General features: G+C 45.4%; 1 long non-coding RNA gene across 1 annotated transcript; it reads right to left on the bottom strand.

Moving 5' to 3' along the window:
- Positions 1–6935: 6935 nt before the first annotated feature.
- LOC132388971 (uncharacterized) lies at positions 6936–21981 on the bottom strand. The gene is made up of 3 exons (XR_009510379.1): positions 21901–21981; positions 19242–19388; positions 6936–7198 (listed from the first exon to the last, which is right to left on the bottom strand). It is a non-coding gene; the product is annotated as an uncharacterized LOC132388971 (long non-coding RNA).
- Between the last annotated feature and the right edge of the window lie 4555 nt (positions 21982–26536).

Below are 26536 nucleotides of genomic sequence, written 5' to 3'. Positions count from 1 at the left end.
ATCTCGTCTCTCCTCTCACAGCACCCTCCCTCAATTCCCGCGCTCCACCCCACGGGAACACACCCTCCCGGAGTGAGACAGAGTGAAGCTCCCTCACAACCGTCCCCATCACACACTCCCAGGGTCAGTCACAGTGAATCCCTCTCCACACCGTCGCATCACACACTCCCGGGGTCAGACACAGAGTGAAGCTCCCTCACCACGGTCCCAACACACAGTCCTGGGGTGAGACTCAGAGTGAAGCTTCCTCACCACCGTCCCATCACACACTCCTGGGGTGAGACAAAGTGAAGCTCCCTCACCACCGTCCCATCACACATTCCCGGGTTCAGACACAGAGTGAATCTCCCTCCACATCGTCCATTCACACACTGCCGGGGACAGACACAGAGTGAATCTGCCTCCACACCGTCCCATCACACACTGCTGGGGTAACACTCAGAGTGAATCTCCGTCCACACCGACCCATCACACACTCCCGGGGTCAGACAAAGAGTGAAGCTCCCTCACCACCGTCCCATCTCACACTCCCGGGGTCAGAAACAGAGTGAATCTCCCTCCACACCGTCCCATCACACATTCCCGGGGTGAGACTCAGAGTGAAGCTCCCTCACCACCGTCCCATCGCACACTCCCGGGGTCAGACACAATAGAGAACAGGTGCAGGTTTACGCCACTCACCCCTTCTAGCCTGCACAACCATTCAATGTGATCATGGTTGATCATCCACAATCACTACGCCGATTCTGCCTTCTCCCCATATCCCTTGACTGCTCTATCTTTAAGAGGTTTATCTATCTCTTTCTTTAAAGCATCTGGAGAATAGGCATCCACTGCCTTCAGAGTCAGAGTTTAGATCCACAACTCTCTGGATGAAAAAGATTTTTTGCTGCCCCCCTGAAATCCGTTCTAAATGGACCACCCCTGTTTCAGAAAAGGTGACCTCTGGTTCCAGACTCCGACAACATCGGGAACACGTTTCCTGCCTCGCTAGATAATCATATGTTTCTATCAGATCCCCTCTCATCCTTCCAAATTCCAGTGTATACAGGCTCAGCTACTGCAATCTTTCAACATAAACAGAGTGAAGCTCCTTACGATCCGCCGAATCACACACTCCGGGTGTCAGGAACAGAAAAAAAGCTTCCTCCCCACCATCACATCACGTAGTCGCGGGGTCAGGCACAGAGTGAATCTCCCTTCCCACCTTCCCGTTGTTTCAGTTTGTTTGTCAATGAAAAGTACAGATTTGTCGAGGGGTGGGGTCATAATTTTCTTAACTACCCTACCCCACAGGTCTTCCTAGCTCATGGGGTGTTAGTTTTCATTATTCGAGTGGTGGAGTTTAAGAGTCGCGAGGTGTCGATGCAGCTCTATAATACTCTGATTAGGCTACACGTGGACTACTGTCTCCAGTTCTGGTCGCCTCACTACAGGAAGGATATGGAAGCATTGGAAAGGGTACAGAGGATATTTACCACCATGCTGCCATGTTCAGAGAGTATGGATTATGATCAGAGATTAAGGGAGCTAGGGCTTTACTGTTTGGAGAGAAGGAGTGTGAGAGGAGACATGATCAGATATTCAAGATATTAAGCGGAAGAGCTAGAGTGGACAGCCAGCGCCTCTTCCCCAGGGCACCACCGCTCAATAGAAGATGACGTGGCTTTAAGGTAAGTGGTAGGAGTTTCAAGGGGAATACTACAGGAAGGTCGTTTAATAAGAGAGTAGTTGGTGCGTGGAATGCACTGCCTGAGGCAGTAGTGGAGGCAGATACATTATTGAAATTCAAAGACCACTAGACTGGTATAAGGAGGAATTTATGTTGGTTGGTTGTACGGGAGGCGGGGTTTAAAGTTCGGCACAACATTGTGGGCCGAAGGGCCTGTACTGTGCTGTACTGCTGTATGTTCTATGTTCTGTAGTTTTAAGCAGCTTGGATGGTGGTACAAGGGGTTTTCACACAGAGAGTGTGGGTTGCCACAGAGCGAGAATGCACTTCCGGTGATGGTGTTCGAGCCGGATTCAATGGCGTCTTTTAATAGTCTCTTAGATAGGAACTTCGTTCTATGATTTTGTTAATGCAATTGACCCCTACGCCTACTTCCGTTTCAACAGCAAACTCTGCCAGAAAGCCATCTGTTCCACTTAGCATTGAAAATCTATGTGAGAAGTAGCGGTTCCAACACAGTCCCCCTGAGTAAAACAACTCGTCACTGGCAGCCAACCAGAGAACGCCCTTTTATTCCCACTCGTGGCCTCCTGCCTGTCAGCCATTCCCCTATCCATGCCTGTGTCTTTCCTGTATCACCATGGGATTATGTCTTTTTAAGCAAACTCATCCATGGCACTTTGCTAAATGCGTTCTGGAAATCCAGTAAATGACAACCACTGTCTGTCCTTTGTCCACCCTGCTGGTTACTTCCTCAAAGAACTCTAACAGATTTGCCGGCATCATTTCCCCTGACAGATGCCAGCTGACTTTGACCACTTTTAGCATTAGGCACCAAGAGCCTCGCAACCACAAATTTATTAATAGACTCCAACACTCTCCAAACCACTGAGGTTAAGCTAACAGGAAACATAGAAACATAGAAACTCTACAGCAGAATACAGGCCATTCAGCCCACAAACATGTACCTACCTCAGAAGTTACTAGGCTTACCCATAGACCTCTATTTTACTAAGCTCCGTGGACCTATCTAAAAGCCTCTTAAAAACCCTCATTCTATCTGCCTCCACCACCGTTGCCGGCAGCCCATTCCACGCACTCCCCACTCTCTGAGTAAAGGAAATTACCCCTGACATCAGCTCTGCACTTACCCCCCAGCATCTTAAGCCTGTGTCCTCTTGTGGCAACCATTTCAGCCCTGGGGAACAGCCTCTGACGATCCACACGATCAATGCTTCTCATTACTTTGGACACCTCTATCAGGTCACCTCTCATTCTACTTCGCTTCAAGGAGAAAAGACCAAGTTCACTCAACCGATCCTCACAAGGCATGCTCCCCAACCCAGGCAAAGTCCAAATCTCCTCTGCACCCATTCTGTGGCTTACACATTCTTCCTGTAGTGAGGCGAACAGAACTGAGCACAGTACCACAAGCGGGTTCTGACCAGGGTCCTATCTTGCTGCAACGTTACCTCTCGTCTCCTAAATTCAATTCCACGATTAGAGAAGGCCAGCATACCATAACACTTCTTAACCACAAGGTCGACATGCGGGTCAGCTTGAAGTGTCCTATGGTCTCGGACTCGAAGATCCCTCTGATCCTCCACACTGTCAAGAGTCTTAACAGTAATACCATATTCTGACATCATATTTGACCTACCAAAGTGAGAGACTTCACACTGATCTGGGTTAAACTCCATCTGCCACTCCTAAGTCCGTTTTTTTCATCCTATTAGTGTACCGCTCTAACCGCTGCCAGCCCACCGCACTATCCACAACAACTCCAACCTCAGTGACATGAGCAAATTTACTAATCCATCCCTCCACATACTTATCCAGGGCATTTATAAAAACAAAATACTTAGAGTAAGGGTCCCAGAACAGATCCCTGAGCACTCCACTGGAGAGCAAATTCCATGCAGAATATGACCCTTCTACAACCACAGTTTCTCTTCTGTGAGCAAGCCAGTTCTGGATCCACAAATCAATGTCCCCCGTAGATCCTATGATTCCTCACTTTCTCAGCAAGCCTTGCATGGGGTACCTTATCAAATTCCTTGCTGATATCCATACAGACTGCATCTATTCCATCATAAATGTGTTTTGTCACATCCTCAAAAAATTCAATCAGGCTCGTAAGGCACGGCCTAACCTTGACAAGGCTATGACAACTACTCCTAATTATGTAATACCCCTCCAAAAGCGCATAAATCCTGCCTCTCAGGATCTTCATCAATTTACCAACCAGTCAGGTAAGACTCAGTGGTCGATAATTTCCTGGGCTATCTGTACTCCCTTTCCTAAATAAGGGACCAATATCCGCAGCACTTTAATCCGGAAACTCTCTCGTCCCTATTTATGATGTAAAGATATTCGCCAGAGGCTCAACAATCCCCTCCCTCTCCTCCCAGAGGAGCCTGGGTTACGTTACGTCCAGTCCCAGCGACTTATCCAGCTCCAGCACATCCTCTTTCATAATATCGACATACTCAAGCTTTTAGGTCTGCTGCTAGTCATCACTTCAATCACTACGATCCTTTTCCATAGTAAATACTGAAGTGAAGTATTCATGAAGTACCTCTACTATTTACTCCGTTTCCATCCACAGTTTCCCACAGAAACTCTTGAAAGGTCCTATTCTTTCACGTCTTATCTTCATGCTCTTCACATACTTGTAAAATGCGTTAGGGTTTTCCTTAGTTCTGCCCGCTACGGCCTTCTCATAGTCCCTTCTGATCTTCTAATTTCCTTCTAAGTTCCTTTCTAGAAGCCTTATAATCTTATAATCTTATGGGAATGTATGGAGGGAGCTTCACTCGGTGGCTGAAACCCGGAACTCTTGAGGGCGCTTTACTCTGGGTCTGTCCGCGGAAGGTTTGATTAGACGGTGCGTCGGGAGTTTCACTCTGAGTCTGAGTGTGTGATGTGACGATGTTCACTTGTGCCTGAACCCGGAGTTGTGTGATGGGTCGGTGTAGATGGAGCTTCACTCACTGTCTGACCAAATGTGTGTGTGAGGAGACCGGAGCTTCACTCTGTGTCTGACTCCGGGAGAGTGCGACCGGGCGGTGTGGAGGGTGAATCTCTCCGTGGGAGCTCGGAAATGTGTAATGAGGGGGTGTGTATGGAGCTTCAGTATGTGTCTGACACTGGGAGTGTGAAATGGGACGGGGTGGAGGGAGCTTCATTCTCTGTCTGACGCCAGGATTGAGAGTTGGGTCTTTGTGCCTGCTCCCGGGAGTGTGTGATGGGACGGTTTGGAGGGATATTCACTCTGTGTCTGACCCCGGGACTGTGTGATGGGAGAGTGTGGAGGGAGATTCACTCTGTGTCTGACCCCGGGGGTGTGTGACGGGACGGTGTGGAGGGAGATTCACTCTGCGCCTGACCCCGGGAGTGGTGATGGGACGGTGTGGAGGGAGATTCACTCTGTGTCTGACCCCGGGAGTGTGTGACGGGACGGTGTGGAGGGAGATTCACTCTGTGTCTGACTCCGGGAGTGTGTGATGGGATGGTGTGGAGGGAGATTCACTCTGTGTCTGACCCCGGGTGTGTGTGATGGGACGGTGTGGAGGGAGATTCACTCTGTGTCTGTTCCCGGGAGTGTGTGATGGGACGGTGTGAACGGAGATTCACTCTGTGTCTGACCCCGGGAGTTTGTGATGGGACGGTGTGGAGGGGGATTCACTCTGTGTCTGAACCCGGGAGTGTGTGATGGGACGGTGTTGAGGAGATTCACTCTGTGTCTGACCACTGGATTTACGAACGAGAAAGACTTTGAATTGAGTAAGGTAAGGGAAAAAGTAGGGAAATTATGGAAACTAGGAAGTACTGTGATTTTTAAAGTACATAATAGTTGATAAATTTCCGGGTCCTAACAGGATATTCATAGGACCTGGAGGGAGTGTGGGGTAGAAATAGCAGGGGCTCTGAGAGAAATATTTCAAATGTCATTGCAAACGGCGATTGTGCCGGAGTACTGGCGTATTGCTCATGTTGTTCCATTGTTTAAAAAGGGTTCTAAGAATAAACCTCTCAATTATAGGCCTGTGATTTGACGTCAGTGGTGGGTAAATTAATGGAAGTTATACTTAGAGATGGTATATATAATTATTTGGATAGACAGTGTCTAATTAGGAATAGTCAGCGTGGATTTGTGCATGGAAGGTCATGTTTGACAAATCTTATTGAATTTTTTGAAGAGGTGACGAGGAAAGCAGTAGATGTTGTCAATATGGACTTCAGTAAGGCCTTTTACAAGCTTCCACACGAAAGGCTAGTTAGGTATGTTCAATTGTTAGGTATTAAGTTTGAAATTGTAAAATGGATTCAACAGTATTTGGATGCGAGATGCCAGAGAGTAGTAGTGGATAACGGTTTGTCAGGTTGGAGGCCGGTGACTAGTGGTGTGCCTCAGAGATCTGTACTCGGTCCAGTGTTGCTTGTCATATACATTGTTGATCTGGATGATAGGGTGGTAAATTGGATTAGTAGGTATACAGATGATACTAAGTTAGGTGGCGTTGTGGCGAATAAAGTAGGTTTTCAAAAATTGCAGAGAGATTTAGGCCAGTTAGAAGAGTGGGCGGAGCGATGGCAGATGGAGCTTAATGCTGATAATTGTGAGTTGCTACATTTTTGTAGGAATAATCTATATAGGACATACATAGTAAATGGTAGGGCATTGAAGAATGCAGTAGAACAGGGTGATCGAGGAATAATGTGCATATTTCCCTGAAGGTGGAATCTAATGTCGTAAGGGTGGTGAAGAAAGATTTTCCTAAGCTGCCCTTTATAAATCAGAGCATTCAGTGTAGAAGTTGGGAGGTAATGTGGAAATTGTACAAGGCATTGTTAAGGACGAAATTAGAGTATTGTGTATAGATCTGGTCACCGAATAATAGGAAAGATGTCACCAAAATAGAGAGAGTACAGAGAAGGTGTACGAGAAAGTTACTCTGTTTCAGAACCGAAGTTACAGGGAATGTTTGAACAAGTTAGGTCCATATTTGTTGGAGAGTAGAAGGTTGAGGGGGGACTTGATAGAAGTATTTTAAAAAATGAGGAGAATAGATCGAGTTGATGTGGATAGGCATTTTTCCATTGAGAGTCGGGGGGATTCGAACAAAAGGGCAATATTTGAGAGTTAGGGGCAAAGGTTTATGGGTAAAACGAGGGGGAATGTCTACTCAGAGAGTGGTGGTTGTGTGGAATGACCTTTTGGTAGAAGTGGTCCAGGCAGGTTCTGTATTGTCATGTAAAGTAAACTTGGATAGCATATGGACAGGAAAGGAATGGAGGGTTATGGGTTGAGTGCGGCCAGTGGGACTCCGCGATCAGGCCCCGGACAGTTTGTAGTCATCCTCACAAGGTCTGGCACAAACCTTTTCCTCGATTGAGCTCATTTCCAGCATATCTAACCCATTGTCTGACCATTCTTTCTTCGGCCCATCGTGAGGTTTTGCAACGTTGATATCAAATAAAAAGCGCCTTTCCTGTTGATCCATTCCTGTCAACAAGTTTGTTCTGTAAATGGGGAACAGCGAACAGAGAACAGTGAGTGACGGTGTTGTGTTTTCAACCCACGGAGAGACATCATGTCGTTGCTGATTTAAGTAGTCACGAGTACACTCACTAAAGTGTTTTCTCCTGCAACCATCCTTTTTTTGTTTGGCAGAATCGTTCACTGTAGTTATCTGACCTCAAGTCTCACACCCCAAGTTTCGGAACTGATATTTCCCCTCAGCCTTCAGGAATGAGTGACACGAGCATCTGGATCCACACAACCTGGTTCAGGAATATCCTTTGCCCCTCAAACATCAGGAATAAAGTTCAGGAGTGTCTGGACTCACTCCAACAGGTTTGGGAACGGTTATTACCCGTCAGATCATAAGGAAGTATGTGCAAGGGATTCCGGATGCCACCCGCACCTTCAAGAGCAGTCATTATCCCTTAGCCACTTAGAACCATGGACAGAAGCCTCAGGACTCGCACGACTAGGTTCATGAACTGCGATTACCCCACAACCGTCGGAAAGGTGGTCCAGGAGCGTGGGTACTCACACCACCAGTTTCGGGAAACGTTATTACCCCTCCATCATCAGGAAAGACTTACAGAAGCGTCAGGGCGCACACCGCCTGGTACAGATACAGTTATTAACCAGCAACCATAGCTTTCTTACACAAGATGGTTGCGTTTTTTACACAAATTGTAACACCATTTTTCAGACACACGTACCCAAGCTATCCACAGTTAACGCCGTCAAGCTAATTTCCTCGAGTACATAAGATTTTCAACTTGAATTGATCAGTTACTTGATATGCTCATTATTTGTATCCATCAACTCTGCAACTTAGTTTTGAAGCAAATGTCAAAGTTAACCGTGCGAACTAAGATCTAAAATCCGAATAGATATATGTCACCACATACAACACGGAGATGCGTTTTTTTTTCAAATCGTGGGCATACAAAGCAAATTAAGTAACCCTTTGTCTGATACTGCAACTCTTGAGCAGCAGGAAGTCAGGTGATGTGGGCTGGCAGACTGATTCATCGAGAGAGCTTGTTTTCAGACCTTTGTTTTTAACTTGAACCTGATTACTGCATAACGTTTCAGTTTTAAGAACAGAAGACTGGTTCCCGTTTACGACCAACAACTAAACAAATTTAATTTAAAAAATAAATCCAAATGGTTGAAAGATTTATACATGGCAGCTGCTGAGTTTAGAAATCTGATCTTGGAAATTTACGCCAGGCAAACTGGCCCGGGAAGTGAAAATCTAGACACAGAGAGAAGCTCCCTCCTCATCCTGGTCACGTGTACCTCCGTCTAACTGGAAGTTGGACAACCTCGTCCGGAAGCCTCAGTCAGTGCAGATTGGCAGTGAAATCACCGATCTACAGGTAGTGTTGAGGAAGTAGAGAGGCTACAGAATGGTTCAGAGAGATTGAGAGAATGAGCAAAGAAGTGGCGGATGGGTTTCTGTGTGACCATACACTTTGGTAGAAGAAACATAGACTACTTCCGAAATGTTGAAAAAAGACAAGATATTTGCGGCGCAAAGGTAATTGTGAGAACTTGGGCTGATTCCCTCAAAGTCAGTTTAGAGCTGGAGTCGGTGGCGAGGAGGCCAAGTGCAATGTAGCATTTATGTGAAGAGGATTTGAATATAAATCAAGGATAAAAAGTTGAGACTTTATAATGCACAGCCGACGCCTCACTGAAGATTTGGGACAGTTCTGGGTCCGTTATCTAAACCGGCCAGGTGTGATTGCTTTGGAAATTGTTGAAATGAAGTTCACGAAGATGATTCCGGTATTGAAATGCATATCCAATCAGGAGCATTTGGTGACTGAAACTCTGAAGAATGGGGAGTGCCGTAGGGGTGGGGGCTTTTGCCATACTGATGGTATGCTTCAAAGCCTCGATACAGCAGATGCGGAGAGAATGTTCCAGGTGGTGGGAGAGTCTGAGACCATTGGGTCCACATCTGAACAGAGGGCCCTCCTATCAGAACGGAGATTGGGGGTGGGGGAATTTATTTCAACAGTACGTGCTGAATCTCCGGACGTCGTTGCCACAGGCGGCTGTGGAGGCCGCCATCGGGTATATTGAAGTCAGAGATTGATAGATTCCTGATTATTAAGGGCATGAAGAAACACGCGGAGAAGACAGGAGATTGGGGCAGTGAGGGAATTGTTTCCGCCATGGTGAAATGGCGCAGCGGACTCGATGGACCAAACGGCTTGGCACTGTTCCTCTTTCTAAATTTGAGAAGGATAAGGAAAGATCGGAGGTGTCAGTGTTGCAGTTGAACAAAGGACACTATGGAGCCATGAGGGAGGAGCTGGCCAAAGGTGACTGGACGGATATCCTTGAAGAAAAGACCGTGGAACAGCATATGGCAGGTATTCTTGGGAATAATGCACAAGGTGCAAAATCAGTTCATCCCCCAGAGAAGGAAGGATTCAAAGGGGGGAAAGGGGCCACAGTGGTTGACAATGGAAGTCAGAGATTTAAAAGCATTAAAAAGAAAAGAAGTATGACAGAGCTAAGGTGAGTGGGAGGACAGATGATTGGGAAGTTTTTAAGGAAAAACAGAACTTAACTAAAAAGGCAATACGGGGAGCCAAAATGAGATACGAACGCAAGGTAGCCAGGAATATAATAGCAAAAGCTTTTTTTTTAGGTATGCGAAGAGAAAGAAGATAGTTAAGAACAAAGTTGGTCCCTTGAAGAATGAATTGGGTGAAATTGTTATGGGCAACAGAGAAATGGCCGGAGAATATAATAAGTACTTCAGATCTGTCTTCACTAAGGAAGACACAAACAATCTCCCAGATATATGGATGGGCCAAGGACATAGGGTAACAGCAGAAATGAAACAGATTAACATGAGGAAGGAAACGCTGATGAGTAGACTGATGGGACTGAAGGCTGATAAATCCCGAGGGCCAGATGGTCAGCATCCTAGGGTAATAAAGGAGGAGGCTCTGGAAATTGCGGATGCATTGGGAATCATTTTCCAATGTTCCTTAGATTCAGGATCAGTTCCTGAGGATTGGAGAATGGCTGATGTTATCCCGCTTTTTAAGAAAGGAGGGAGGGAGAAAACAGAGAACTATCGTCCTGTGAGCCTGATATCAGTAGTGGAGAAGACCCGAGAGTCCATTATTAAAGATGAAATAATGGCATATCTAGATATCAGTGATAGGATTGGGCCGAGCCAGCATGGATTTAAAAAGGGCAAATCATGCTTGACTAATCTATTGGAGTTTTTCGAGGATATAACCAGGAAGTTAGACAAGGGAGATCCAGTGGATGTAGTGTACCTCGATTTTAGAAAGGCATTTGGTAAGGTCCCAAATAGGAGATTGGTGGGTAAGATCAGAGCTCAGGGCATCGGGGGGGAAGACATTGACATGGATAGAAAACTGGTTGACAGATAGAAAGCAAAGCATAACGGTGAATGGGTGTTTCTAGGAATGGCAGGTGGTGACTATTGGGGTGACGCAGGGCACGGTATTGGGACCACAGCTGTTTACGATTTACATCAATGTTTTAGATGAAGGCATTGAGAATAACATCAGGATGTTTGCTGATGATACTAAGCTGGGTGGCAGTGTGACATGTGATGAGGATGTTAGGAGAATTCAGGTTGACTTGGATAGGTTGAGTGAATGGGTAGATACAAGGCAGATGACGTTTAATGTGAATAAGTGTGAGGTTATCCACTCTGGGAGTAAGAACAGGTGTAGAGTAAGGGTGAAATACAAAGAGATCTAGGAGTCCTTGTTCATCAGTCACTGAAGGTGAATGAGCAGGTGCAGCAGGCAGTGAAGAAGGCTAATGGAATGTTGGCCTTTATTACTAAGGGAATTGAGTACAAGAGCAAGGAAATCATTTTGCATTTGTACAGAGCCCTGGTAAGACCACACCTGGAGTATTGTATACAGTTTAGGTCTCCAGGGTTAAGGAAGGACTTGTTGGCTGCAGAGGAAGTGCAGCGTAGATTCACAAAGGTTAATTCCTGGGATGTCTGGACTGTTTTACATAGCGAGTTTTGGGACACTGGGGTTGTACACGCTGGAATTAAGGAGATTGAGAGGGGATCTGCTTGCAACATAAAATATTATTAAGGGATTGGACAAGATAGAGGCTGGAAATATGTTCCAGATGCTGGGAGAGTCCAGTACCAGAGGGTATGGTTTGAGAATAGGGGGTAGATCATTTAGGACAGAGTTAAGTGAAAACTTCTTCTCCCAGAGAGCTGTGGGGGTCTGGAATGCACTGCCTCGGATGGCAGCGAAGGCCTATTCTCCGGATGCTTTCAAGAAGGAGCTAGATAGGTAACTTATGGATAAGGGAATCAAGGGATATTGGGAAAAGGCAGGAACCGGGCATTGATAGTAGATGATCAGCCTGGATCTCAGAATTGAGGTGCAGGCTCGAATGGCCGAATGGTCTACTTCTGCACCTATTGTCTGTTGTCTATCTGTTGGTCTTATTTTAATTTCCACTGTTAGCCCATAGGACCACAAGACATTGGAGCACAATGCGTTCATTTGAACCTCCTGAAACCCAATTCACGGCTTTCTCCCCATAACCTTCGATGCCGTGTCCAATCAACAACCGATCAATTTCTGCCTTAGATACACCAGCAACCTGGCCTCCACAGCTGCAGCAAACTCCACAAGTTCCCCAAGTTTTGTCCCATTACACACTGCCGGGGTCAGATACAGAGTGAATCTCCCTCCACACTGTCCCATCACACTCTCCAGGGGTCAAACACAAAGTGATTATTCCTCTACACGGTCCCATCACACACTCCCGGGGTCAGACACAGAGTGAATCTCCCTCCGCACCGTCCCATCACACACTCCCGGATTCAGACACACCCAAAGCCTCTGATTATCCACACGAAATACCCCTCGCAACATCTTATACGCCTCTATCAGGTCACCTCTCATCCTCCGTCCCTCCGAGGAGTTAATAAAGAGTTCACTCAAACTATCCTCATAATACATGCTCCTCAATTCAGGCAACATCCTTCTAAATATCCTCTACACTCTTTCTGTGGCTTCCCAATCTGTCTTGTAGTGAGACGACCGAAGTTGAGCACAGTACTCCAAGTGGGATCTGACCGGTGTCCTCTATAGCTGCAACATTACCTCTCTGCTCCGAAATTCAATTCCACCATTGATGATGGCCACTATAACGTATGCCATCTTAACTGCAGCGTCATCCTGCGCAGGGTTTTGAACGTCCTATGGGCTTACATCCCAAGATCACTCTGATCCTCAACATTGCCAAGAGTCTTACCATTAATCCTATATTCTGCCATCATATTTGACCTACCAAAATGAAGCGTTTCAGATTTATTTGGGTTGAACGTCTGTCAGTTCTCATCCCCGTTTTGCATCTTATCAGTGTCCTGCTGTAACCTCTGAGAGCCCTCCACACTATCCTTAACACCCCCAGCCTTTTGTGTCAACAGCAAACTTGCTAACCCATCCCTTCCCTTCCTCATCCAAGTCATGTTTACTATTAGAGAAAGCTTTCCCTGCCTCTATCTTATCTAGCACCTTTCGTATTTTGTCTGCTTCTATACAATCTCCTCTTATATTCTGAATTCCAATGAATAGAGTCGCAGGAGATTCAATCTCTCCTCATAGCCTAACCCCTCATCCCTGCAATTAACCAGGTGAAACTGCTCTGCACCGCCATCGAAATCAGTACATGCTTTCTCAATTTAGGAGACAGGAGCTGCATGCAGTACTCCAGGTGCGGCCGCATCACTAACCTGTTCAGTTGCAGCATAAACTCACTCAACTTAAATTCAACCCCTCAAGCAATGAAGCCCAACAACCTTTTTAAACAGAAGCAAGAGGCTGAGAGTAAAAGAGTAAAGGCATCTCGGAGAGAAAGGTTGTCTTTCACTACTGTGGAAGTGAGACTACACTGCGCAGGCGCGTGACGTAGAGCACCAACGTTTTTAAAAAGACTGCCATATACAGCAGGCAGCTCTGAGAGCGGGCAGTGGAATGAGAAGCAGCAGAGTGATAAGTCATTGGCTCAACAGGCTTCGGCATGAACAGCCAGAGGTGAAAACAGGCTAACTTTGTTTTTTTTTCCGCTTTGAGTAGAGAGAGTGCCGGGAAGGATGTTGGAGTATTCCTCTTGTAGGATGTGGGATATCAGGGAGACATCCGGTGTCCCTGCGGGAAGTGCATCCAGCTGCAGCTCCAAACAAAACGCTTAACGGAAATGGAGCTGGATGACCTGCGGACCATTCGGGAGAATGAGGAGTTTATAGATAGTAGTTTCACGTAGGTTGTTACGGCAAAGGAGCAGCACACAGTTAACTGGGTTACGGTCAGGCGAGGGGAGAGAAAAGGGCAGACCGAGGAGGTTTCCCCTGTGGCCATTGTACTCAACACGTATACCGGTTTGGATACTGTTGGGGTCGATGACTAACCTGGAACAAGCTGCGGCAGCCAGATGCTTGCCACTGGGTCTGGTTCTGCAGTGCTGAATGGAGAGTGGAAGACGAGGAGAGCGGTAGTGATAGGGGACTCGGTAGTTTGAGGTACAGGCAGGAGGTTCTGTGGTGGTGACAGTGACTCCTGGATGGTTTGCTGCCTTCCGGGTTCCATGGACAGGGATGTCTCCGATCGCGTGCACAGATTTTGTAGTGGGACGGTGATCAGACAGATATCATGGTACACATCGGTACCAATGACAAAGGAAGAAAGAGTGAAGAGGCCCTGAAGCGTGAGTATCGACAGCTTTGTAGGAAGTTAAAAGCTGGTTCTCGAGGGTGGTAATCACAGGATTGATACCTAAGTCACGTGCCAGCGAGGATGACATGTGGCTGAGGAACTGGAGTAGGGGCAGGGTTTCAGATTTCAGGATCATCTAGAGCTCTTGATATAAACATATGACCATATCAGAACTACAACACGGACACAGGCCATCTCCGCCCTTCTAGTCGGTACCGAACGCATACTCTCACATAATCCCACCTACCAACACTCAGTCCATAACCCTCTATTCCTTTCCTGTCCATATACCTATGGATTATTTTAATGACAAAATCGAACCTGCCTCTTCCACTTCTACTGGACGTTCTTTCCACACAGCTACCACTCTCTTAATAAAGAAGTATCCCCACATTTTACGCACTAAATATTTGCAACATAACTCTCAACTCATGTTCTCTTGTTTGAATCTCCCTTACGCTCAATGGAAAAAACCTATCCATGTCAACTCTATCTATTCCCCTCATAATTTTAAAAACCTCTATCAAGTCCCCCCTCAACCTTCTACGCGCTAAAGAATAAAGACCGAACTTGTTCAACCTTTTCCGGTGACTTAGGTGCTGAAACCCAGGTAACATTCTAGTAAATCTCCTCTGTGCTCTCTCTAAATCCTTGACATCTTTCCTATAATTCGGTGACCAGAATTGTACACAATACTCCAAATCTGAAATCACCAATGGCTTGTACAATTTTAACATTACATCCCAACTCCTATAATCAATGCTCTGATTTTTTAAAGGCCAGCATACCAAAAACTATCTTCAACAAGCTATCCACACGAGGATTCACATTCAGGGAACGATGCACCATTATTCCTAGATCACACTGTTCTACTGCATTCCACAATGCCTTACAATTTAACATATATGTCCTATTTTGATTATTCCTACCAAAATGTAGCACCTCACACTTATCGGCATTAAACTCCATCTGCTATCATTCAGCCCACTCTTCTAACTGGCCTAAATCTCTCTGCAAGCTTTGAAAACCTGCTTTATTATGCACAGCGCCACCTATCTTAGTATCATCTGCATACTTACTAATGTAATTTACCACCCCATCATCCAGATCATTAATGTATATGACAAACATCTTTGGACCCAATTCAGATCCCTGAGGCACACCAGTAAATGCCGGCCTCCAACCTGACAAACAGTTATCCACCACTATTCTCTGGCATCTCCAATCAGCCACTGTTGAATCCATTTTACTACTTCAATATTAATACCTAGCGACTGAACATTCCTAACTAACCTTCATTGTAGAAACTTGTCAAAGACCTTACTGAAGTCCAGATAGACAACATCCACTGCTTTACCCTCGTCAACTTTACTCTTAACCTCTTCAGGAATTTCAAAAAAGATTTGTCAAACATGAACTTCCACGCACAAATCCATGTTGACTGCTCCTAATCAGACCCTGTCTATCCAGGTAACTATATATACTATCTCTGAGAATACTGTCTATTAATTCACTCACTACTGACGTCAAACATACAGGCCGATAATTGCTAGGTTTACTCTTAGTACGCTTTTTAAACAGTGGAACCACATGAGCAATTCAACAGTCCCCGGCGCCATCCCCGTTTCTAATGCCATTTGAAATATTTCTGTCAGAGAACCCGCTATTTCTACACTAACCTCCGTCAAGGTCCCAGGGAAAATGCTGTCAGGACCCGGAGACTTATCCACTTTTATATTCTTTAAAAGCTTTTGTACGTCCTCTTCTTTAATCGTCATCGTTTCCATAACTACCCTACTTGTTTCCTTTACCTTACACAATTCAATATCCTTCTCCTTTGTGAGCACCAAGGAAAAGAAATTGTTCAAAATCTCCCCCAACTCCTTCGGCTCCGTATGTAGCTGTCCACTCTGATTCTCTAAGGAGCCATTTTATCCCTCACTATCCTTTTGCTATTAATCTTCTGTGACAGGTGGGATGTGTACAGGAGAGGTGTGGTATACCTAAACTACAAGGGTACCAATATCCTTGTAGGGAGTTTTGTTAGTGATTTTTGGAGAGTTAAAACCAGTTATGCGGGGGAATCGGAGACAGTGTGCCAGAGCAAACAGTGGAGCTGGGGGAAAATAAATGTTGTTAACAGTTCTTGCAAAGTCATGAATAGAAGGGTTGCGTGTGCTGAGAATAATCTTCTGAGGTGTGCTTATTTCAAAGCTCGGAGTATTGTGGGGAAGGCTGACGAACTGAGGGCGTGGATTGACACATGGATTTACGACATTATAGCCATTACTGAAGCTTGGCTACAGGAGATGGCAGACTGGAGTTCTGATGTTTCTGATGAGGAAGAGAAAGGAACGGTGGAGGGAGGAGGCGTTGGCATTGCTAGTCAGAGAAAATGCTACTGCAGTACTCGGGCAGGAAAGATTAGAGGGTTTGTCGACCGAGGCCATATGGGTGGAGCTGAGAAACAGGAATGGTATGACCACATTATTGGGGTTGCATTATAGACCACCCAATAGTCAGCGAGAACTAGAGGAGCAAATCCGCAGAGAGATGGCAGACCACTGCAGGAAAAATAAAGTTGTGATAGTCGGGGATTTTAATTTTCCACAAATTGACTTCTAAGCTGTTAAATGTCCAATCGGGTTAGAGTTTGTAAAATGTGTTCAGGGAAGTTTTCTAAATCAATATATAGAGGTACTAACTAGAGAGAATGCAATATTAGACTTCTTATTAGGAAACAAGTTAGGACAGGTGACGAAATTGTGTATCGGGGAGAACACTTTGGTTAAAGTTATCATAACGCCTTTAGTTTGAACTTGATCATGTACAAGGCAGATCTGCTGCGCGAGCTGAAGTTCTAAACTGGAAAAAGATTTTATTTGAAGATCTAAGTATGCAAAACCGTGAATTGGGGCAAGTTGATCTCTGGCAAGAATGTTATTAGTAAGTGGGAGGCCTTCAAAGGAGAAATTTTCAGCTTGTATTTTCCTGTTAGGAATAAAGGCAAAGTGAATAAGAATAAGGCACCCGGGTTCTCAAGGGATATTGGAAGTCTGATAAAGAAGAAGTGAGAGATATAAGTCAGGTATAGGAAACAATGAGCAAATAAGGTGTTTGACGAGTACAAAACGTGCAAAATAATCTTTAAGAAAGAATTCAGGAGGGCTAAAAGAAGACTGGAGGTTGTTTTGGTAATCAAGGTGAAGGAAAATCCAAAGATCTTCTGAGGGAATGTTAAGAGCAAAAGGATAGTAAAGGACAAATTTGGTCCTCTGAACGATCATAGTGGTCCGCTACGTATGGGATCAACATAAATGGGGGAGATTTTAAATGGTATTTTTCCGTCTCTTTAATAAGGAAACTGACATGGAATCAATGGAAATAAGGGAAACAAGTAGTGAGGTCACGGAACCGACACAGATTGAAGAGGAGAGGGTGCTAGCTATCTTGAGGCAAATCAGAGTAGATATATCCGCAGGACCTGACAGGGTATTCCCTCGGACCTTGAAGGAGACTGGTGTTGAAATTGCAGGGGCCCTGGCAGATATATTTAAAATGACGGTATCCACGGATGAATTGCCGGAGGATTGGAGAAGAGCTAATGTTGTTCCGTTGTTTAAAAGGGCTCTAAAAGTAATCCGGGAAATTGTAGGCTGTTAAGTCTGACGTATGTGTAGGTAAATTATTCGATGGAGTACTAAGAGATAGCATCTACAAGTCTTTGGATAGACAGGGAATTATTAGGCAGAGTCGCAGTGGCTTTCGTTGTGATAAGTCATGTTTAACAAATCTATTAGAGTTTGTCGAGGAGGTTAACAGGAAAGTGGATGAAGCGAAGGCAGTGGACGTTGTCTCCATAGACTTCAGTAAAGCCTTTGACAAGGTCCCACATGGGAGATAAGTTAGGAAGATTCTGTCGCCAGGTATACATTATGAGGTCGTAAATTGGATTAGACATTGTCTCAGTGGGAGAAGCCAGAGAGTGATTGTGGACGATTGCTTCTCTCAGTGGAGGCCTGTGACTAGTGGTGTGCCAAAGGTATCAGCATTTGGTCCACTGTTGTTTGTCATCTATATCAATGATCTGGATGATAATGCCGTAAATTGGATTAACAAGTTTGCTAATGATGCAAAGATTGGAGAAATGGTGAACAGTGGGGAAAGTTTCCAAAGCTTGCAGAGGGATTTCGACCAGATGGATAAATGGGCTGAAAATGCTATGTGGAGCTTAATACAGACAAGTGTGAGGTATTGCACTTTGGAAGGACAATCCAAGGTAGAACATGCAGCGTAAATGGCAGGGCCCTGAAGAGTACAGCAGAACAGAGAGATCTGGGAATACAGATACAACGTTCCGTACAGTGGCTTCAGAGGTAGACAGAGTCGTAAAGAGAGCTTTTGGTACTTGGGCCTTTATAAAGCAAAGTATTGAGTATAAGAGTTGGAATGTTATGAGGAGGTTGTATAAGGCACTGGGGAGGCCGAATTTGGAGCATTGTGTGCAGTTTTGGTCACCTAATTACAGGAAGGATATTAATATGGTTGAAAAAGTGCAGAGAAGATTTACAAGGATGTTGCCGGGACTTGAGAAACTGAGTTACAGAGAAAGGTTAAATAAGTTATGACATTATTCTCTGGAGCGCAGAAGGATGAGAGGAGATTTGATAGAGGTATATAAAATTATGATGGGTATAGATATATTGAATTCAAGCAGGCTTATTGCACCGAGGCATGGGTAGAAAAAAACCAGAGGACATGGGTTAAGGGTTAAGTGGGGAAAGTTTAAAGGGAACATTGGGGGGCTTCTTCACACAGAGAGCGGGAGGAGTGTGGAATGAGCTGCCAGATGATTTGGCAAATGCGGACTCACTTTGAACATTGAACATTGAACTTCACGAAAAACATGGACAGGTACATGGATGAGAGGTGTATGGGGGGATATGGTCCAGGTGCAAGTTCATGGGACCAGGAAGAAAAATGTTTCGGCACAGCCAAGAAGGACCTAGAGGCCCATTTCTCTGCTGTAATGGTCTATGGTTCTATGGTTCTAACATTGCAATCTCTCTGCAGATCTGCTCCTACTCATGCAGCAGTCTGTTCGCTGGTCTACAATGTAGTTCCAATGTCACGGCGATACATTTAAATATTCCTCATTTCCTCATTCCCATCGATGGAGGAAGCGCATCAGATGTAGTGTACATGGATTTCAGCAAGTCATTTGTTAATGAACCCCAGGCAAGGCTTATTGAGAAAGTAAGGAGGCAAGGGATCCAAGGGGACTTACTTTGTGGATCCAGAACTGGCTTGCCCATAGAAATGGTTGTCCATCGTGGCTGTAGGCGGGTCATAATCTGCATGCAGCTCGGAGATCAGTGGTGTGCCTCAGGGATCTGTTCTGAGATCTTCAGACTTCCTGGTTTTTATAAGTGACCTGGGTGAGGAGGTGAGCGGATGGGTTATTAAGATTGCTGATGACGCAAAGTTTGGAGGTGTTGTGGATAGAGTGGCGGGCTGTCAGAAGTTACAGCGGGACATTCATAAAATACAAACCCGGGCTGAGAAAAAGCAGATGGAGTTCTGTGGAGTGAAGTGGTTAATTTTTGTAGGTCAAATATTATGGCAGTATATAAAATTAATGGCATGACTCTTGGCAGTGTGGAGGATCAGATGGCTTTTGGGGTCCGAAAGCACGGGAAGCTCAAAGCAGCTGCGCAGCTTGACTCTGTGGTTAAGAGGGCATTGGCCATCATAAACCGTCGAATTGAATTTAGTAGCTCTGAGGTAATCTTGCAACCTCATGGGACCCTGGTCAGACCCCACTTGCAGAACAGTGCTCAGTTCTGGTCGCCTCACTCTCGGAAGTAAATCGGAAGTTGCCTGGCATGGGGAACATGTCTTATGAAGACGGACTGAGTGAACTCGGTCTTTTCTTCTTGGAGCGACGGAGGATGAGAGGTGAGCTGATAGAGGACTACAAGATGACGGGAGGCATTGACCGTGAGGATAGTCAGAGGCTTTTTCCCCAGGGCTGAAATGGTTGCAACAAGAAGTCACAGGTTTAAGGTGCTGGGGTGTAGGTACAGAGGAAATGTCAAGAGTGAGTGTTATACGCAGAGAGTGATGTCTGTGTCTGGAATGGGGTGCTGGCAAAGGTGATGGAGGCGGATACAATAGGCTCTTTAAACAGACATTTGTACTGGTACTTGGAGCTTAAATAGAGGGCTGTTTGTAATTTCTAAGGTAGGGTGAAGCTGGGCGGAACTTTGTGGGCCGAAGGGCTCGTGCTGCGCTGTAGGTTTTCTGTGTTTCTGTATTTCCACCCATAAAGCCTCAATTAGACAAGTTGTCTTGTCTGTTCTGACTGTGTTTTGCGGTACCATTTGTTCAGCCCTGTAATGTCGCCCCTCTTCCTGTAATTCTTCCAGTTTCTCACGTCTGAAAATAGTGAAACCCGATAAATCGTGCTGAGCTGCTTGTCCCTCCTGCACCCTATTCTCGATAACGGCTACAATATCATAATTCACTGTGTTGATTCCTGCCCTGAGCTCACCTGCCAGTCTTTAAATCTTCCTGCATTGAAATATACGGAGCGCAGGGCACCAGCCGATTGATGCACAACCTTTTGATTCCTGCCTTTTTCTGAGGTCTGAACAATATCTGTCTCCATATCGACTCCGCTATGTGCTCCTGAACTCTGAATCCCATCCCTCTGCACCTCCAGTTCAACTACTCCCCCAAAGACTCTCATGGAGATATCAGTTCCTCTCCAGTTTATGTGTAAACCGCCTTCCATCTCTTCTGTAGACATCTCACGTTCCTTGGAGTAAACACAATGAATATTGAAGCCCTCCCAACTGCACCGTAACTTGGGCCACGTGCTAAACTGTATGGTCTTCCTAGGTATGGGCACACTGGGATGGGTGTTGGTCCTGCCCTTTAGTTTAATAGCTAAATCCCTGACCTCACTTTGCAGAGCCACCTTCCCATACATACCGATTTCATTGGTACATATATGGACCAGGACTTCGAACTGCTCACTCACCAACTTAAGAATCATAGAATCTTTTTGCAATTACAGTTGAGCCTCTTTCCATGCACTTAAGTCATCTAAATTATTTCAAGGTGTTAGGAGAGGGGGGTCGTAGAACATTGCCATTAAAATCCTCTCAAATTACATCTAAACCTGTCGTACTCTTCACCGTCAAAATGATTATTTAATTTCGCATCAGCTCAGTTTTGGGTCCCATTCACAGAAATTATCTATTTCTTCCCTCCACACTCGATTCAGTTTTTAGACAATGAGTTATTGGCATTAAAGATTTGTGCACTGATAATATATTTAATAGTTTTGATAACCTGTGCAGTAAATGTGGTCTTTCGTATAATCATTTTATTTTCAATACCTGCAGATCCTCCTCATTGTCAAGGAAACATTCCCCTCTTTTCCTGATCGAGCACCTGCTATGTTGTGGGACAAACTCATTCTCAGCTTTAATAATAAAGGGCTGATCTCTGTACTATACTCTCAGCTGATGTCTTTGGGAGTTCAAGTTCTCAACAAAACTACGACCAACTGGGAGGTTGACCTTGGTGTGGATCTGGCTCAGGAATATTTGGCAATATTGGGTTCATTCCTCGTCATGATGTGCTCGACTATGGCTCATACAATTTAAAGTTTTACACGGTATAGTTAAGTAAAGCCAGGCATGCTGACATATATCCTGGGACAGAGGCTGGCTGTGAAAGGTGTTCCTTCTCTCCGGCTGGTTTAGTGCATGCATTTTGGTCATGCCCTCGGCTTGATGGCTACCGGGTACTGGATTTAAAAATTATCAGTGAGGTTTTGGGAGTGACACTGAGACCATGCCCATTTATAACTGTATTTGGTGGGGCAGATGATGTTTTTGGTTTAATGCAAAGCAGTAGGATACCATTTTACTTACATCGCTTTTGGCCCGTAGGAGAATCTTGCTGGTCTGGAAATCTGCCACTCCCCCATCTGCTGCTGCTTGGTTAGAGGACGTAATGTTTTTTTTTCTGAAATTAGAAAAGATTAAATTCACTCTGAAGGCGTCTGTGAAAAAGTAATATTCGAAATGGGGGCCTTACTTGTCATATTTTCGGAGACTTAAGGAATTACCAACTAGCTGAGGACATTTTATTGTACTTGGGAAGTTGCTTCCCTTTTAACAGGCATATGGTTTACGGCACAGGCTGGTTGATGAATTGTAATATATTCTGGAACATCTGAGATGTTGTAGATGTGTGTGGGACTTCGTCTTGAAGTAGTGTAGGGGTACGGCTGTGAAATGCCAGTACTTGTATTTTGTGACATTAACTGTCATTGTATGCTTCGGGAGGGCGGTTGAGGGGAGTTTTATTCCGGGGTAAGATACAAAAGCAAAATGGAGGAAAATGTAATCCATTATGTATTCTATATTATGCCGTTCCTTCAGTAAAAAATATTATAAAGAAAGAATCATAGAGAAGGAATGGTGTGCTGTGAAAAGAGGAAGGAAGGGGCGGAGAGTGGGGGCACAGAAATGGTGTTCAGATTCTGCCGTTGGTGCAGAACGTGTGAGACGCCATTTTCTTGTTCCCTGTCTTTGTTTGGAGTCTGTTTCAACGCCGAAATCCAGTGACCCATGGCCAGGAGTCACAGACAGAGTGAGAATCCCGCCATACAATCCCATCACACACTCCTGGAAACATACACCGAGTAACGCTCCCTCCGCAACGATCCATCACACACCCCCGGGATCATACACAGAATGCAACTCCCTCCATATTTTTTCAACACACACTCCGGGGTCACACAAAGGGCGAAGCTCCGTCCACACCGTCCAAACGCACAGTTCCTGGGTCAGATAACCAGCGAAACTCCCTAAATATTATCCCATCACACTATCGGGGCCAGACATGTGAAGTACCTCCCGCACCATCGCAGTACACCCTACCGGAGTCCGCAGAAGTACGAAACCCTCTCCCTCCTCCGTTCTCCCCACTCACCAATACCCAACCTTTCGGCTTTCTAGTAGTCTTGAATCGTGTGTGTCTCTCGGAGATGGTGTGTGTGTGTGAGCGGATTGTGTGCTGCCGTTAGAGGAAGGAAGGGGAGGAGAGAGCAGGCCAGGGAAAGGGTGGTGAGAATGCAAACACTGATGCAAGCGGTGTGGAAGCATATGACCGGCCTGTGCATGCAGAGTTGTGGGGAGATTCAGATCCTGGCGATCGATCGCCATGGTACGGGGGGAGGTGAAACACCAGCCGTCATCTCTCCCTCATACTCCGCACAATTGCCTGTGTCACAGGGTGCGAGGAGAGTGGAGGGACGACGTAGATGGGGCGCGTTTAGCGGGTGGAGTGTATCGCGGAGACGGGGCGGGGCGTATGGGTACGAAAGCGATGATGGAGACGGCGAAGTGTGCGGGAGAGGATGTGGGTCACGGAGACTGGGTTGCTTGTAGATGAGGGTTGGGTGACGGAGACCAGAGTGTTGTACTGCAGTCTGAGTGACGGTGACTGGCAATATTGTAGGAGTAGGGTGACGGTGTCGGGGAGTGGTTTAGGAGAGGGATGGTGTTATGCATACGCGGAGGACTGTATTGGAGTTACTGTGCAGGGCCTGACTCTGTGTTGGTATCGTTGAGTGGTGAGATCCTGCTGTGGTGCAGAGCCTGTCAGTGTGTCAGTGTCACGATGAGGGCGTGTTCATGTCAGATGTGGGTTGTGGCTGTGACACCGAAACACTTTCAGTGTCCTATTGAAGAACATCTCCGTGTCACAGTGACGGTTGAGTGTCTCGTTCATACCTTATGCAAACAGTACTGTCCCACTTGCAATTTAGTTTCACTAATATCTGCCGTGTCAGGCTTAGAGGCGTTGACCCCTGACCTGAGTGCATCGGCCCTTCAAACAATACTTCCTGCATTGAAACGTACGCAGCTCAGAACATGAGTCCCAGCAGGCTCAACCTTTTCCTTTTTGACTTTTTCAGATGTGTTCACAAAATCTGCCCCAAGAACCACTCAACTAACTGTAATGGCGTTCAGGTTTACATGTCCCTGCAACTCTAGTTTATCCCACCACTCTCCCCTTCTAACGGCAATCCTTACCGCAGGGATATTAGATCGATTCCATTTCAGGTGTAAGCTGAGAGAGTTGGTTATGGGAGAGGTAATGAGGGCGGTGTAGCGCGGCCTCCAGGCAGGAGTCTGTGCTGCCCCCCAGTGTTCGGTCGGCAGAATACAATCTGTTTTGAGAACAGTTGTAGATTACATTGGCATTCACTTGGCAAGTTGCATCAATGTGTGTGTGCGTGTGTGTGTGTGTGTGTGTGTGTGTGTGTGTGTGTGTGTGTGTGCGCGCGCGCGCGCGTAATTGTGTAAGGTGTAAGGTGTAATTATGTGTAAATGTGTAAGGTGTAAATTGTGTAAGGTGTGGGAAACAAGTAAGGAAGTTATGGAACATATGACAATTAAAGAGGTGGAAGTACCGGCGTTTTACGAAATTTAAAAGTGGATAAATCTCCGGGTCCTGACAGGATATTCGCCAGGACCTTGAGGGAAATTTGTGTAGAAATAGCAGGAGCTCTGTAGGAGATCTTTGAGATGTCATTAGAAACGGGGATTGTGCCGGAGGATTGGCGTATTGCTCATGTAGTTCCATTGTTTAAAAAGGGTTCTAGAAGTAAGCCTAGCAATAATAGACATGCCAGGTTGACATCAGTGGTGGGTAAATTAATGGAAAGTATTCTTAGGGATAGTGTTAATAATTATCTGGATAGACAGGATCTGATTAGAAGTAGCCAGCATGGATTTGTGCCTGGAAGGTCATGTTTGACAAACATTATTGAATTTTTTGAAGAAGTTACGAGGAATGTTGACGAGGGTAAGACAGTGGATGTAGTCTATATGGACTTCAGCAAAGCCTTTGACAAAGTTCCACATGGAAGGTTAGTTAAGAAGGTTCAGTCGTTAGGTATTAATGCTGGAGTAATAAAAAGGATTCAACAGTGGCTAGATGGGAGATGCCAGAGAGTAGTGGTGGATAATTGTTTATCGGGATGGAGGCCGGTGACTAGCGGGGTGCCTCAGGGATCTGTTTTGGGCCCAATATTGTTTGTAATATACATAAATGATCTGGATGATGGGGTGGTAAATTGGATTAGTAAGTATGCCGATGATACTAAGGTAGGAGGTGTTGTGGATAATGAGGTGGGTTTTCAAAGCTTGCAGGGAGATTTATGCCGGTTAGAAGAATGGACTGACGTTGGCAGATGGAGTTTAATGCTGATAAGTGTGAGGTTCTACATTTTGGCTGGAATAATTCAAATAGAACATACAGGGTAAATGGTAGGGCATTGAGGAATGCAGAGGAACAGAGAAATCTAGGATTTATAGATCTAGGATGCATAGTTCCCTGAAGGTGGAGTCTCATGTAGATAGGGTGGTGAAGAGGGCTTTTGGAACGCTGGCCTTTATATATCAAAGCATTGAGTTCAGAAGTTGTAATGTAATGTTAAAATTGTACAAGGCATTGGTAAGGCCAAATTTAGAATATTGTGTGCAGTTCTGGTCACCGATTTATAGGAAAGATATCAATAAATTAGAGACGATTTACTAGGATGTTACCTGGGTCTCAGCACTTAAGAAGTTACAGAGAATGGTTGAACAAGTTAGGTCTCTATTCATTGGAGCGTAGAAGGTTGAGGGTGGATTTGATCGAGGTATTTAAAATTTTGTGAGGGATATACAGAGTTGACGTGAATATGCTGTTTCCATTGAGAGTAGGGGAGATTCAAACGAGAGGACATGATTTGTGAGTTAGGGGGCAGAAGTTTAAGGGAAACACGAGGGGGTATTTCTTTACTCAGAGAGTGATAGCTGTGTGGAATGAGCTTCCTGTAGAAGTAGTAGAGGCCAGTTGAGTTGTGTCATTTAAGGTAAACTTGGATAGGTATATTGACAGGAAAGGAGTGGAGGGTTAAGGGCTGTGTGCGGGTAGGTGGGACTAGGTGACATTAAGAGTTCGGCACGGACTAGGAGGGCCGAGATGGCCTGTTTCCGTGCTGTGATTGTTATATGGTTATATGGTTAATGCGTCAATGTATTGACTGATATCCTACATATGCTAGCTGTCTTTATATTTTATACATATTATGTGTGATTCAACCTTACCTGTTTCGCCACGTTTTAAATTGAATGTTCTTTCTAATTTTGTCGACACCGGCACATACATAAGTTTGGAGAACAGACTCTCTTTTCCCACCTATACACTGGTGACGATAACAACCGTATACCATCGAGGAATCTCGTACTCGTCCATATTCCTTCTTTTCCGTTCTCCTATCAAAGAGATCCCTATCGATACAACTCGCCAAGTTTCAACCCTTTTTCCCTACTGAACCACAGAACCATAGTCAGTGCTAGGGACCTGACCGGTGAGACTTTCCCCTGCTTGGTCATTTGCACCTCTCTCCTCCCATCCAGAGGTATCTGAAGTGGTCTACCTGTTATTGAGCAGTTTGGCCACAAGGGTTCTCTCCACTGCTTCTGGCTGTTTACCCCTTTTCACCTT

This window comes from Hypanus sabinus, unplaced genomic scaffold, assembly GCF_030144855.1.
Source record: "Hypanus sabinus isolate sHypSab1 unplaced genomic scaffold, sHypSab1.hap1 scaffold_445, whole genome shotgun sequence".
In the NCBI taxonomy this organism is placed as follows: domain Eukaryota; kingdom Metazoa; phylum Chordata; class Chondrichthyes; order Myliobatiformes; family Dasyatidae; genus Hypanus; species Hypanus sabinus.
This window is presented reverse-complemented; position numbering and strand designations above follow the sequence as displayed.